The 15,596-nt window shown below is 42.2% G+C and overlaps 1 protein-coding gene across 1 annotated transcript in view; it reads left to right on the top strand.

Moving 5' to 3' along the window:
- Window positions 1–12,842: 12,842 nt before the first annotated feature.
- Window positions 12,843–15,596, top strand: part of LOC132883318 (histone-lysine N-methyltransferase PRDM9-like) — an 83,990-nt gene continuing 81,236 nt past the window's right edge. Inside the window, exon 1 of the mRNA XM_060916777.1 lies at window positions 12,843–12,962. The gene's annotated coding sequence lies outside the window, so the exon portion shown is untranslated. The remainder of the gene's footprint in view (window positions 12,963–15,596) is intronic.

The following is a 15,596-nucleotide window of genomic DNA, read 5'->3' as shown; positions in this document are numbered from 1 at the left end:
AGAGAGACACAGGAACACACATGCATGCAGGCGCACACACACACACCGGCCCTCTACATCACCACCCCCCACGTGAACTCAAACTTTCTCGCAGCATATTGACACCCTCTGTAGGATGGGATATGATCAGTTGAATTCTGTAGGAGCATCAGTCAACATGAGCAAGAGGTATACTGTTCATGAGGCACTGGATCACATCTTTGGTCATGACAGCGATCCTGAAGACAGAGGGGAAAGTGAAGCTGAAGGGGATGTGTCTGAGGATGAGGATGAGGTTCAGCTTGACCCTGAACAAGACCAAACATCTGAGGAGGAGGACCCAGATGTCACAGATGCTGAAAGAAAGGTGTTCAAGTCAAGAAGAGGTGACATTTCATGGTCATCAAGCCCTCTTCAAACCCAATGCAGGGCACCAAGGGAGAACATCCTCAGAATGACTTCAAGTTCTACCAGATACGCTGTGTCACACGCCCAAGACATCAAGTCAACGTTTGAACTGTTCTTTCCACGACCTCTTCAGATTATGAGAGAGCTTCAGGCTACACCCACACCAGCATCCTGCTAAAAGAACCAGGCAGGGGATTGCAGGGGGAGCAAGAGAAAGAGGTGCCAGTCCTGCCCCTCCAACAAGGACAGGAAAACCAGCACCACTTGCCACACATGCAAGAAATGCATTTGCAAGGAGCACACTGTAAGCATCACATACTGTGATTCATGCATTTAAAAAAAACACACGCACACACATACACACACACACACAGTTCAAATTATGGTTAATAGACAACACATTGTTTCCAGTGTTTAGTTTATGGCTCATTCAGAACTACACACCTGCCCAGTTCAGTTTCATGCAGGCACACACACACACACTCACTCACTCACACACACAGTGTTGTTAATCATTGTTCATTTTATGGTTTAATTGGTTGGTTAATTGGTATGGTTAAATAAAAGTTGGTTTTATGGAAAGAAATTGACTTGTTGTCTTTATCCTACCATTTATCTATACGGGTCAGTTTTGACCCGTAACACCACAAATGTCACCATTGTTAATCATTTTAAATAAAAATAAAAAAAACACAAAGGTTTATTTTGGTAGGTGTACTCTAATATCAGTTTATAAGACATTTACAGTTTATAATTACTCATTCTATGAGTAAAAGAAATATAATAAGTGAATTTAAACAGTTTTTGTAATTAAAAAATGAGTGGTACATTTTAAGATACAAGGTCTGTGGAGCCAACTAAAAAAAATTCCAACAATAGTTCCATGGATATGAATACATACTAAGTTAGCAATGAGGTGAAAAACAATATTGGAAGAAAACTAGTGATTTTAAGCATTTTCAGGCTGATTTAAATCACAGGTCAAATTTGACCCGCTAACACTACAGATGTGAACAGCTTTCTAACACATTACAAGGGTTAAGTATATTCAAATTATTATATGATAAAAATTGCCCACTGAAGCAATATAGTACAAAACAAAACTATAATGACCAACCTTGGATTACTAAGGGATTACAAAATGCCTGTAGGAAGAAAAACACTCTATATTGAGAATTTATTAAATTAAGAACCAAAGATGCAGAAAATAAATATAAAAAATATAAAAACAAGTTGGCGGTGTAGTGGTTAGCGCTGGTGCCTCACAGCAAGAAGGTCTGGGTTCAAGCCCTGTGGCCAGCAAGGGCTTTTCTGTGCGGAGTTTGCATGTTCTCCAGGTGCTCTGGTTTCCCCCAAAGACATGCAGATTAGGTTAACTGGTGGCTCTAAATTGACTGTAGATGGAGTGTGAACGGTTGTCTGTGTGTCAGCCCTGTGATGACCTGGCGACTTGTCCAGGGTGTACCCCACCTTTTGCCCGTAGTCAGCTGGGATAGGCTCCAGCTTGCCTGCGACCCTGTAGAACAGGATAAGGCGAAGAGAGATAATGAGATGAGATAAAAACAAGTTAACGAGTATCATAAGGAGATGTAGGAAGGATTATTATGGTAAATTAATATATAATAACAAAATATTAAAGGAATATGGAATATATTAAATAGTATTATTAAAGATGGCTCTGGACAAATACATTACCCTAAATACTTTAATGACAAAGGTATTGAAAATTATAACATGGATGTAGTTGCTAATAGTTTTAATAATTTTTTTGTTAATGTTGGACCAGGACTAGCTAAAAATATCTCTGATCCGGGAACAAATGATTGTATAGATAATATAAAGAGGAATTCTTGTTCTATGTTTCTTACACCAGTAGATGAGAAGGAAATTATTGATATAGTTAATAAATGTAGTAATAAAATATTCACAAATTGTAATGATATTGATATGAAACTAGTGAAAGCTATTATTGGGGGGATTTCTAAACCATTAACATACATCTGTAACTTGTCATTTCAAACCGGTACATTTCCAAGCAATATGAAAATAGCAAAAGTAATTCCATTGTATAAATCTGAGGACAAACACAACTTCGCAAATTACAGACCTGTTACTTTACTTCCTCAATTCTCCAAAATTCTTGAAAAACTATTCAATAACAGATTAGATAAATTCATTGAAAAATACAAACTACTCAGTGATAGTCAATATGGATTTAGAGCAAATAGATCAACAGAGATGGCACTAATGGAATCAATTGAAGAAATCAGTAACTCTATAGATGATAAGAAATATGTCGCTGGCATATTTATTGATCTTCAAAAAGCTTTTGATACTATTAATCATGATATATTAATTAATAAGATGGAACAATATGGGATAAGGGGAGTTATATTAAATTGGATAAAAAGTAATTTGAGCAACAGGACACAATTTGTGAAGTTGGGTGAATCTGTCTCAACTCGTTTGAATATTGATTGTGGTGTCCCCCAGGGGTCAGTATTGGGTCCTAAACTGTTTATTCTTTATATAAATGATATGTGCAATGTATCAAAGATATTTAAGATGGTATTATTTGCAGATGGCACAAATATGTTTTGTTCTGGAACAAATTAATTTACATGAGTTAGAAAACATAATCTCTTCAGAATTGTGCAGGTTAAAAAGTTGGTTTGATCGAAATAAATTATCATTAAATCTGTCTAAAACAAAAATCATGTTATTTCATAATTATAAAATAAATAGGGCAATAAATGTACAGGTAGATGTGTTGATATTGAAAGAGTTTCTAATAATAACTTTCTTGGGGTAATAATAGATGATAGAATTAATTGGAAATCACATATAAAATACATAGTAATTAAACTATCAAGAAGCATACAGTATCTGTGTTGAGTATAGCTAAGCACTTCCTGGACTATAATTCACTCCGCATTTTTTACTGTTCCCTGGTTTTACCGTACTTAAATTACTGCTCAGTGATGTGGGGAAATACTTATAAATGTTCACTTCATGCAATAACTATACTTCAAAAAAGAGCTATAAGAATAATTCATAGTGCTGGTTACCGAGATCATACTAATTCACTATTCTTAAATTCAAAATGTTTAAAATTCATGGATATTATAGAATATAAAACTGCCTTAGTAATGTACAAAGTAAGGAATTATAAAGTACCAAGGAATATCCAAATAATGTTCTCGGATAGAGAGGGGGGCTATAATTTTAGGGGGAAATTGAAATTTAAAATTTGCAGTGCTAGGACAACGTTAAAAATGTTCAGTATTTCTATTTGTGGAGTAAAGCTATGGAACAGTTTGAATGTGGAGCTCATGAAATGTACAACTATAAACCAGTTAAAAAAAAGGTATAAGGAACAGATCTTTATGAGGTATAGGGAGGAGGAATTACAATAACATGCTATTGATAATATAAGTGTATATATGTGGGTATGGGTACATATGGATATATTATATAAAAAGTGAGTATTTTTGTGTATATATACAACCCCGATTCCAAAAAAGTTGGGACAAAGTACAAATTGTAAATAAAAATGGAATGCAATAATTTACAAATCTCAAATCTGATATTGTATTCACAATAGAACATAGAGAACATATCAAATGTCGAAAGTGAGACATTTTGAAATTTCATGCCAAATATTGGCTCATTTGAAATTTCATGACAGCAACACATCTCAAAAAAGTTGGGACAGGGGCAATAAGAGGCTGGAAAAGTTAAAGGTACAAAAAAGGAACAGCTGGAGGACCAAATTGCAACTCATTAGGTCAATTGGCAATAAGTCATTAACATGACTGGGTATAAAAAGAGCATCTTGGAGTGGCAGCGGCTCTCAGAAGTAAAGATGGGAAGAGGATCACCAATCCCCCTAATTCTGCGCCGACAAATAGTGGAGCAATATCAGAAAGGAGTTCGACAGTGTAAAATTGCAAAGAGTTTGAACATATCATCATCTACAGTGCATAATATCATCAAAAGATTCAGAGAATCTGGAAGAATCTCTGTGCGTAAGGGTCAAGGCCGGAAAACCATACTGGGTGCCCGTGATCTTCGGGCCCTTAGACGGCACTGCATCACATACAGGCATGCTTCTGTATTGGAAATCACAAAATGGGCTCAGGAATATTTCCAGAGAACATTATCTGTGAACACAATTCACCATGCCATCCGCCGTTGGCAGCTAAAGCTCTATAGTTCAAAGAAGAAGCCGTATCTAAACATGATCCAGAAGCGCAGACGTCTTCTCTGGGCCAAGGCTCATTTAAAATGGACTGTGGCAAAGTGGAAAACTGTTCTGTGGTCAGGCGAATCAAAATTTGAAGTTCTTTATGGAAATCAGGGACGCCGTGTCATTCGGACTAAAGAGGAGAAGGACGACCCAAGTTGTTATCAGCACTCAGTTCAGAAGCCTGCATCTCTGATGGTATGGGGTTGCATTAGTGCGTGTGGCATGGGCAGCTTACACATCTGGAAAGACACCATCAATGCTGAAAGGTATATCCAGGTTCTAGAGCAACATATGCTCCCATCCAGATGACGTCTCTTTCAGGGAAGACCTTGCATTTTCCAACATGACAATGCCAAACCACATACTGCATCAATTACAGTATCATGGCTGCGTAGAAGAAGGGTCCGGGTACTGAACTGGCCAGCCTGCAGTCCAGATCTTTCACCCATAGAAAACATTTGGCGCATCATAAAACGGAAGCTATGACAAAAAAGACCTAAGACAGTTGAGCAACTAGAATCCTACATTAGACAAGAATGGGTTAACATTCCTATCCCTAAACTTGAGCAACTTGTCTCCTCAGTCCCCAGACGTTTACAGACTGTTGTAAAGAGAAAAGGGGATGTCTCACAGTGGGAAACATGGCCTTGTCCCAACTTTTTTGAGATGTGTTGTTGTCATGAAATTTAAAATCACCTAATTTTTTTCTTTAAATGATACATTTTCTCAGTTTACACATTTGATATGTCATCTATGTTCTATTCTGAATAAAATATGGAATTTTGAAACTTCCACATCATTGCATTCCGTTTTTATTTACAATTTGTACTTTTGGAATCAGGGTTGTATATATATATATATATATATATATATATATATATATATATATATATATATATATAAAAGCATAATATGCATAATTATGATATGGGTGTCTGTGTACGTTTGGATGTGTATAGTTATAGGTATGTGTATATGTGTATATGTATGTACTGTATATATGTATTGTACAGTATGTGTGTATATATGCATAACCTAAGTATTTGTATATATGATTTGATTTGGTCGATATTATACCATGTTTGTATGTCTTGGTATGTTGGTATTGTTTTTTATTTTGCTTTCTTTCGTATATATAGTTTATTATGGTGGAAAGTGACGTTTGATTAGCGGTGGTATAGAGGGTTAGGATTTGATAAGTTATTTACTTCTTCCTAATCCTTTCCGAACATTATTATGTTATTGCCTTGTGGCTACGCTATTCTGTTTGTTTATGATGATGTTTTGATGATTGCATTTTTTATTTTTTTATTTTTTTGTTTTTTTTTTTGTTTGTTTTTATATCTTCTTTACTGTTCGGAATCAATCAATCTCTTTTTTATTTATTTTTTATTTTTTTCTTTTGTGTGTGTGTTTGTGTAGTTTGTTTTTGTTTGAGTGTTTTTGTCCACTGGTTGTGGTGTAGCTCTGGACCCAGTTTTGGGCGTTGGTTCCCTCCAGGCCTTGGTTCACCGTGGGTGATGCCTGTGCTCCTAGCTATGGATTGCAGTGAGCTCGTTGCTCATTTTAACATTGTGGTTGTCCAGCGCTCTGTGCTTTAGTGCTTGGCGTCGTGGTCCGAGTGATGTTGCCGGCGGCTGTGCTGGCAGTGTGGGACTTATTTTCATGCTCCTTTTCATGGGACTGTGGCTGCTACACCATTGGAATGACATCCTGGCCTCTGTTTGGTGGACTTTATTATTTATTTATTTGTTCCCTATAATTGTAAAGCCACCTTGGATAAACATTCAGTTTATTTCTCATGTCCATTGGTAATAAAGCACTTCAAATATTCAGTATGAACCTTAATACTTTCTTGAGACCATGATTTAAGTTATGATTTACCTCCACTGCTGCGTCACTGGGCTCGTGGTGGTTGTGGCCCCTAGTAGCGGCGACCTGCTATGATGGGTGTCCTTTATTTTTGTGCATGGAATGGGGCAAACCTAGTATGCATAATCTGACCAAAATAAACTATTAACACATGAAATTGATAGATTTTGTTATCTGGCAACATTTAGTTGAAACGTCATCAGTTTGGTGTTGGAGTAACATTATTGGATAAAACTTCAATTGGAATTGTGTGTGTGTGCATGCGCACACGCACGCTAACTACATACCTAGCTTCATTTGGAGTTCACTTCTTTGTCTCTTGATAGTCACTGTGAGGTACTGAAGTGGGCCAAGGCAAAACAGAGTGACACAACAGGTAGGATCTTTTCATTAGATGCGTTTTCAACATAGACCGAAATGAAATTAATTAATACATTTCAGTGGGTCAGGTATGCTTCTATTGCCTTAAAAATGATATTTATGGAAGATATATATATATATATATATATATTTTTTTTTTCTTTTATGAGCAACTATTATGAGGCCACTCAGTAGCCTATGGAGTTCATTCAATCCAAATGTTTGTGTTGAGAGAAATTGCATGCATCACTGTATCAGTATGGATTTATAACATTCTGTATGCACATTATGGATACTCCAGAGCCCTCCAGCAAACATCATCAATAATCAGGATTACAAAATGTATTCCTTTGTTTCCTCCATTTATTGACTTATTGTATGTGATCAAATGTATGCCTTGACGAATAACTACACTAGTTTTTTGATATAGTTACATAGTGCACTGCAAGAAATCCACTAAGTGTTTTTGGTTTCTTTTAGGCATCACACATTTATTAGAAAACACAGCAAATGTTCAAATATTCAAGTTAAATACTTAGCAACAGTATCAATAAATCCACACATGAACAATAGCTGATCACCACCTGGTGGTGAGTTGGATCCGCTGGCGGAGGAGGAAGCTGGACAGACCTGGCAGGCCCAAACGTATGGTGAGGGTCTGCTGGGAACGTCTGGCCGAGCAGTCTGTTAGGGAGGTCTTTAACTCCCACCTCCGGGAGAGCTTTTCCCAGCTTCCGAGGGAGGCGGGGGACATTGAGTCTGAGTGGACCATGTTCTCTACCTCCACTGTGGACGCAGCTGTTCGGAGCTGTGGCCTCAAGGTCTCCGGTGCCTGTCGTGGCGGCAATCCCTGAACCCGGTGGTGGACACCGGAAGTAAGGGATGCCGTCAAGCTGAAGAAGGAGTCCTATTGGGCCATGTTGACCTCCGGGACTCCTGAGGCAGCCGACGGGTATCGGCAGGCCAGGCGTGCTGCAGCTCAGGCAGTTGCGGAGGCAAAAACTCAGAACTGGGAGGAGTTCGGGGAGGCCATGGAGAATGACTATCGGTCGGCCTTGAAGAAATTCTGGCAAACCGTCCGGCGCCTCAGGAGGGGGAAGCAGTACTCTGCCAACACTGTTTACAGCGCGGGTGGGGAGCTGTTGACCTCGACTGGGGACATTGTCGGGCGGTGGAAGGAATACTTTAAGGATCTCCTCAATCCCACCGTCATGTCTTCCACTGAGGAGACTGAGGCTGATGACTCAGAGGTGGACTCGTCCATTACCCAAGCCGAAGTCACTGAGGTGGTTTGCAAGCTCCTCGGTGGCAAGGCACCGGGGGTGGATGAGATCCGCCCTGAGTATCTCAAGTCTCTGGATGTTGTGGGGCTGTCTTGGTTGACACGCCTCTGCAACATCGCGTGGCGGTCGGGGACAGTGCCTCTGGAGTGGCAGACTGGGGTGGTGGTCCCTCTTTTTAAGAAAGGGGACCGGAGAGTGTGCTCCAATTATAGGGGAATCACACTTCTCAGCCTCCCAGGGAAAGTTTACTCCAGGGTACTGGAGAGGAGAATTCGACCAATAGTTGAACCTCGGATCCAGGAGGAACAATGCGGTTTTCGTCCTGGTCGCGGAAAACTGGACCAGCTCTATACCCTTCATAGGGTGCTCGAGGGTTCATGGGAGTTTGCCCAACCAGTCCACATGTGCTTTGTGGATCTGGAGAAGGCATTCGACCGTGTCCCCCGTGGTATTCTGTGGGGGGTGCTTCGGGAGTATGGGGTTCGGGGCTCTTTGCTAAGGGCTGTCCGGTCCCTGTACGAACGGAGCAGGAGTCTGGTTCGCATTGCCGGCAGTAAGTCAGACCTGTTCCCAGTGCATGTTGGACTCCGGCAGGGCTGCCCTTTGTCACCAGTTCTGTTCATAATTTTTATGGACAGAATTTCTAGGCGCAGCCAGGGGCCGGAAGGAATCCTGTTTGGGAACCACAGGATTTCATCTCTGCTTTTTGCGGATGATGTTGTCCTGTTGGCTTCTTCAAACCAGGACCTTCAGCATGCACTCGGGCGGTTTGCAGTCGAGTGTGAAGCGGCTGGGATGAGAATCAGCACCTCCAAGTCCGAGGCCATGGTTCTCGACCGGAAAAGGGTGGCTTGCCCTCTCCAGGTTGGTGGAGAAGTCCTGCCTCAAGTGGAGGAGTTTAAGTATCTCGGGATCTTGTTCACGAGTGAGGGAAGGATGGAGCGTGAGATCGACAGGCGGATCGGTGCAGCCTCCGCAGTGATGCGGTCGCTTTACCGGTCTGTCGTGGTGAAGAAGGAGCTGAGCCAAAAGGCGAAGCTCTCAATTTACCTGTCGATCTACGTTCCGACTCTCACCTCTGTTCATGAGCTTTGGGTAATGACAGAAAGAACAAGATCGCGGATACAAGTGGCTGAAATGAGTTTCCTTCGCAGGGTGGCTGGGCGCTCCCTTAGAGATAGGGTGAGAAGCACAGTCACTCGGGAGGAGCTCGGAGTAGAGCCGCTGCTCCTCCACATCGAGAGGAACCAGCTGAGGTGGCTCGGGCATCTTTTTCGGATGCCTCCTGGACGCCTCCCTGGGGAGGTGTTCCAGGCATGTCCCCCTGGGAGGAGGCCCCGGGGAAGATCCAGGACATGCTGGAGGGACTATGTCTCTCGGCTGGCCTGGGAACGCCTCAGTGTTCTTCCCGAGGAGCTGGCCGAGGTGTCTGGGGAAAGGGAAGTTTGGGCTTCCATGCTTAGACTGCTGCCTCCGCGACCCGGTCCTGGATAAGCGGAAGAAGACAAGACGAGACGAGATGAACAATAGCAATGATATCTCTGACCACCGGCGGCACGGTGGTGTAGTGGTTAGCGCTGTCGCCTCACAGCAAGAAGGTCCGGGTTCGAGCCCCGTGGCCAGTGAGGGCCTTTCTGTGTGGAGTTTGCATGTTCTCCCCGTGTCCGCGTGGGTTTCCTCCGGGTGCTCCGGTTTCCCCCACAGTCCAAAGACATGCAGGTTAGGTTAACTGATGACTCTAAATTGACCGTAGGTGTGAATGTGAGTGTGAATGGTTGTCTGTGTCTATGTGTCAGCCCTGTGATGACCTGGCGACTTGTCCAGGGTGTACCCCGCCTTTCACCCGTAGTTAGCTGGGATAGGCTCCAGCTTCCCTGCGACCCTGTAGAACAGGATAAAGCGGCTACAGATAATGAGTGTGAGATCTCTGACCACAGCTAATGTGCAAAATATTAAAGTTAAATACTTAACAATATCAACAAATCCACACATGAACAATGGCAAAACATCTAGACTTAATTATACAATAAAGATACCTATGAAAAAAGGTGATTTTTTTCACACACAGTGTGATATCCGGACTTCATAATTCATCACACCTGCTCCTGCTTAGCAACTCCTAGAATGTTCACCTCTGCTGCACACATCAAAAAACTGACAGCTGCTCTAAGCTGCGCTAATTGAGGTATTTCACCTGACGTCACAGGGTCACGTGACGCCCCGGTGTCCGCCATTTTGAACGTCAAGCTAGCTAATGTCAACAACGGTAGCTGGTATGTTACTGTAGCAATGTTTACGTTCAGTCATTTGGATGACTGTTAAAACCTTTCAGTCTCAAGTTTTTTCTTTACTGGATTTACTAGTTTACTGAGCTAGCGCGCTCGGGCCAAGCTGGGAGCTAGTGCGCACCGGCCAAGCTGGGAGCTAGCGCGCTCGGGCCAAGCCGGGAGCTAGCGCGCTCGGGCCAAGCCGGGAGCTAGCGCGCTCGGGCCAAGCCGGGAGCTAGCGCGCTCGGGCCAAGCTGGGAGCTAGCGCGCTCGGGCCAAGCTGGGGGCTTGGCCAAGACCAAAGAGCTGTCAATGGACACCAGAAACAAAGATTGTAGACCTGCACCAGGCTGGGAAGACTGAATCTGCAATAGGTAAGCAGCTTGGTGTGAAGAAATCAACTGTGGGAGCAATTATTAGAAAATGGAAGCCATACAAGACCACTGATGATCTCCCTTGATCTGGGGCTCCACACAAGATCTCACCCCGTGGGGTCAAAATAATCACAAGAACGGTGAGCAAAAATCCCAGAACCACACGGGGGGGACCTAGTGAATGACCTGCAGAGAGCTGGGACCAAAATAACAAAGGCTAACACACTGTTACTGTTATCAGTAACACACTACACCACCAGGGACTCAAATCCTGCTTGGCCCGAGCGCGCTAGCTCCCAGCTTGGCCCGAGCGCGCTAGCCCCCAGCTTGGCCCGAGCTCGCTAGCTCCCAGCTTGGCCCGAGCTCGCTAGCTCCCAGCTTGGCCCGAGCGCGCTAGCTCCCAGCTTGGCCCGAGCGCGCTAGCTCCCAGCTTGGCCCGAGCGCGCTAGCTCCCAGCTTGGCCCGAGCGCGCTAGCTCCCAGCTTGGCCCGAGCGCGCTAGCTCCCAGCTTGGCCCGAGCGCGCTAGCTCAGTAAACTAGTAAATCCAGTAAAGGAAAAACTTGAGACTGAAAGGTTTTAACAGTCATCCAAATGACTGAACGTAAACATTGCTACAGTAACATACTAGCTACTGTTGTTGACATTAGCTAGTGCTAACAGCTAGCTGCTACTGCACTGCTACAACTACACCGACCCTAATAATACAGTTCTTAGTCATTGCCTGGTAACAGCAAATTTATAACGGGCCATGTCTCAACAGACTAAGAAGTTATTTCAATGACATTTAATAACATTTTGTTTATCCTGAGGACCGAAAGCAAATGAAAATGTGAACAAACCTTAGCTGTAATAAGATGGCGACCACCGGCTTCAGGGACGACCCGCTGATGTAGGCATGTTACCCAGCCTGACACAAATAGGCATCTAAACTCTTATACGCTTTCAGATCAATACCTGTGTATGGCGATGGGTCTTTAACGACATAGGTATACAGATCATATGGGCTGAAGTCAGGTAAAGACGAGGGCTTCGTGTACTTCCGTACGTCAGTGAACAATCCTGGTGGAAGAAGGTAAACGTCGTTCTCTAAGCCTGCTAACCTCAATTTTTGCAAATACCTCTCCCTCTGCTCGCCCTGTAAAGGCCCTACGTCGCTGGATAGTGAAGGTGTTTTCTGCATCTCGCTCCTTTTTCTTTTATGTTTTTCATTTGTCGCCTTCCTCGCATTCAAACTGATTCTAGACGTGCCGTCCAAAATGGCAGCATCACATGACTTGGTCACGTGGGTGAAATACCTCAATAGTGGCGCTGCGCACACACGGAGCTACACATTTCACTGTCCCGCGCCCAGAATCACACTGTACCATTAGTAAAAAGGGTGGAGGGGTGAAATGACAATATCAAAAATAATTCAAGAAAAATGTTATAGCAAATCATAACCATGTATAATTTGCATATTTTAACAGATGAAATGAAATATTTTATTTCAAAAACTTACACAAGGCAATACTATTAAAATAATATTAATATCCCTCACAGGCCCCCCTGTCAGTGCCAGGCCCTTAGAATCGTCCTAACTTTCCCCCCCTAGCGGCGCCCCTGGGTGCGTACATGCCCAGACACAAGTGTTCCTACTAAAGTGGCGGCTAAGGTGAAGTGTCATGCCGACCGAGGCTGTTGTGTTTCCCGCTTGTGGTCTCGTCACTCCCGGAAGGGGCAGTGCTGAAGTAAGTAGCTCGACTATGTAGCTCGATAGGGTTTACATGCACTAAGTAGCTCGGCAGAAATCGCATAATCTAGGTCGCGTAGCTCGATTACGAGAAATCAAGTTCGGTTCAATTTCAGCCGAGCTAAGGTGTTTCCATGGCATTTAGAACTTCGATTTCAGTCGAGCAACGGCAGAAATTCGATTTTCTGTGCATGTAAACGCACTGATTGGCTTTTGGGTTGGGCTGGGATAGGCGTCCTCCACCCTGAAACTCCGCTCCAGTCCAGGTGGTGGCGCTAACGCGTCCAGTAGCTGCTTCTCCAACCGCCAGTAAACATTGGAGAAGAACAAGACGAGGGAAAAATTAAAAACCCGCTGCTCGTCTGAGCCGCTTTAGCCCCTCGAGTTATAAAAATATAAACACGTTATTGTGTCTGGCTCTGAGGATTTAAAACCCTGAGGTAAGTTGAACTGAAGGTGTGCGGTCGAATCCCAAATATATCTCCACTTTACTGTTTTAGGACCTCCGTTCAGTATGAAATAATGCCGTGTGCACCCTAGATAGTGCACTATTTATCCACTCAGGAGAGAGTTGTAGTTTGGCTAACCTGCTTAGTTGTATATTGAAAGTATTTAAATCTTCACTGCAAGTTCATTTCCATCGCTTTCTTTTTTCTTCTAAATTGCAACTTCCTCGCAAGTCACCAACACTTCATTATAAAAGAAAGACAGGATGAGGTGAAAAATGAAATTTTGGCGAAAATTTCATCGTAGCATCTTAGCAAGTCATAGCAAGTGTACGGTTTATTTCTTATAGCTAACAGATATTAGCATACTTAAATTGTAAAAGAAAAGTGAAATCATTGAAGCTAGATATTGTTCTGTCGTTATTCCGGAAATGTATTTAATTATTTATGGTCGGTGTGTTTATATAAAAGCATGTTTAGCCGCGGTAAAAGCTAACGCAGTGACCGTGCTTTTTCTGTATAAAAACATTGAGCCAAGCTAACAGTGCTAACTGTGGTAATATGAATACATCTTTAACAAAAGTGAGATTATTGAAGCTAGATATTACTCTCTGGTGATTTTACAGTTGGTTTGTTTCTATACGAGAACAGGGTGATTCTCATGAAGCTGCAGTGAACATGTCCAGGACGCATTTTCCAAAATCAATGCTTAATTCACATAAACTCTGATATTTTGTGTAAAGAAAATAGGGAGCACTGTATGGACAAATGGTTTTCATCATATAAACTAATTTTTATATCAATTAAACAAAAAATCTATGGAAATTCTCATTACCGTTGTGTCCGCATCCCTTTTTTTAATGTTTACTTTAAATCATATAAAAATTCCTAATTGTATAAAAAAGTGTAAAGTTTTATTTTAAAACGTCTATATTTATGCATAATATTAATATTTTTGTGTTGAACAAAAAGTACTTGATTTTAAACAAAATAACTGTCCACACCAAATGTTTCTCATTACCGTTTCATGATTTCACCCCCCTATAAAAAGCACAAGGCCGGCACGGTGGTGTAGTGGTTAGCGCTGTCGCCTCACAGCAAGAAGGTCCTGGGTTCGAGCCCCGGGGCCGGCGAGGGGCCTTTCTGTGTGGAGTTTGCATGTTCTCCCCGTGTCCGCGTGGGTTTCCTCCGGGTGCTCCGGTTTCCCCCACAGTCCAAAGACATGCAGGTTAGGTTAACCGATGACTCTAAATTGAGCGTAGGTGTGAATGTGAGTGTGAATGGTTGTCTGTGTCTATGTGTCAGCCCTGTGATGACCTGGCGACTTGTCCAGGGTGTACCCCGCCTTTCGCCCGTAGTCAGCTGGGATAGGCTCCAGCTTGCCTGCGACCCTGTAGAAGGATAAAGCGGCTAGAGATGATGAGATGAGATAAAAAGCACACCGTGCCTTTAAATTGATCAGCTATCCCATGATGCATCACTTGAGATACAAGATTCAAAATGGAGACACGGTCAGTTGCTCACTCTTCTCTTACTTTGTGATATTTATGTTAATGTTGCTAAATCTGTCCTCAGTTACACTGTCTATTATCATTACCATTATGGTTTAATACTCATTACTTTTAAAAATAAAAAAATATATTATTTTATGATTATTATCACAATATAAGGCTTTAACGTGTGGCAAAGTTATAGGTTGCTAGCATGCTAGCATTTCAGGTTATTTGTGAAATTAGCCAAGAATATCTCATTACCGTTACTCAATAGGAGGCATTACCATGCAGTGTGAGGGCAATAAATAAATGTAAAAAAAAAAGTAATTGTCATGGACTGTACTGTTCATTTAATGGGATATTTTGTGGAAATATGAAATAAATTATCAAAAAAATGTTTTAACTCATGATCTAGCTTCATCATTTACTGTAACGGTGATGAGAATTATTCTGGATCATGTAAGCCTCAAATACGAATAAAATTCCATTAAAATATTTTTCCATTAAAAAAAGATCAACATAGTAAAGTTCACACTCTCTATTTTAGGCTCTCAACTTGAAAAAATATTGAAATGAGGTGAAAAACTTTGTTAATGTGAAGGTCTTCATGAGAATCACCCATTAAGCTGAGCTAAAACGCTAACGGAGCTAATTGCCTTTGAGCGGAGCACAAACAGCTGCCATTGTTGTCAAGAAAAGCTAATGGAGCTGATTGTGGTAATATGAATACATCTTTAACAAAAGTGAGATTATTGAAATTCAGCCTGTAGACATATTGAACAAAAATAGACAGGACATACGAGCCAACATATAAAGACACAACACGTTGAAATACACTAAACATTGAGAGAAAAAAATGAGATGGAGTGAACCAAAGAAGAGAGAGAGGCAGGCTTAAGGCCTCTGCATGCTCTTGCAACAAGGCTTTCGCAGATAGCTTTTCGCAGACAGCTGTAATTTATCGTTGAGCAGGGAGTAATAGACGTGCGCGATGTTATTCACCGCCACAACGCAAGGGGGTGCGAAATCGCTAGGAGTAGTTGGTGGGTGTGGTTAGTGGAGTGTTTATCCTCCAGTTACTTATAATGACTAGAACTGGAGTCGTATAGATGTACATACTTCCTCGATCAACTGT

Source organism: Neoarius graeffei, chromosome 1 (assembly GCF_027579695.1).
Source record: "Neoarius graeffei isolate fNeoGra1 chromosome 1, fNeoGra1.pri, whole genome shotgun sequence".
Taxonomy (NCBI): Eukaryota; Metazoa; Chordata; class Actinopteri; order Siluriformes; family Ariidae; genus Neoarius; species Neoarius graeffei.
Note: the sequence above shows the minus strand (reverse complement) of the source record. Positions and strands in the feature narration are given on the sequence as shown.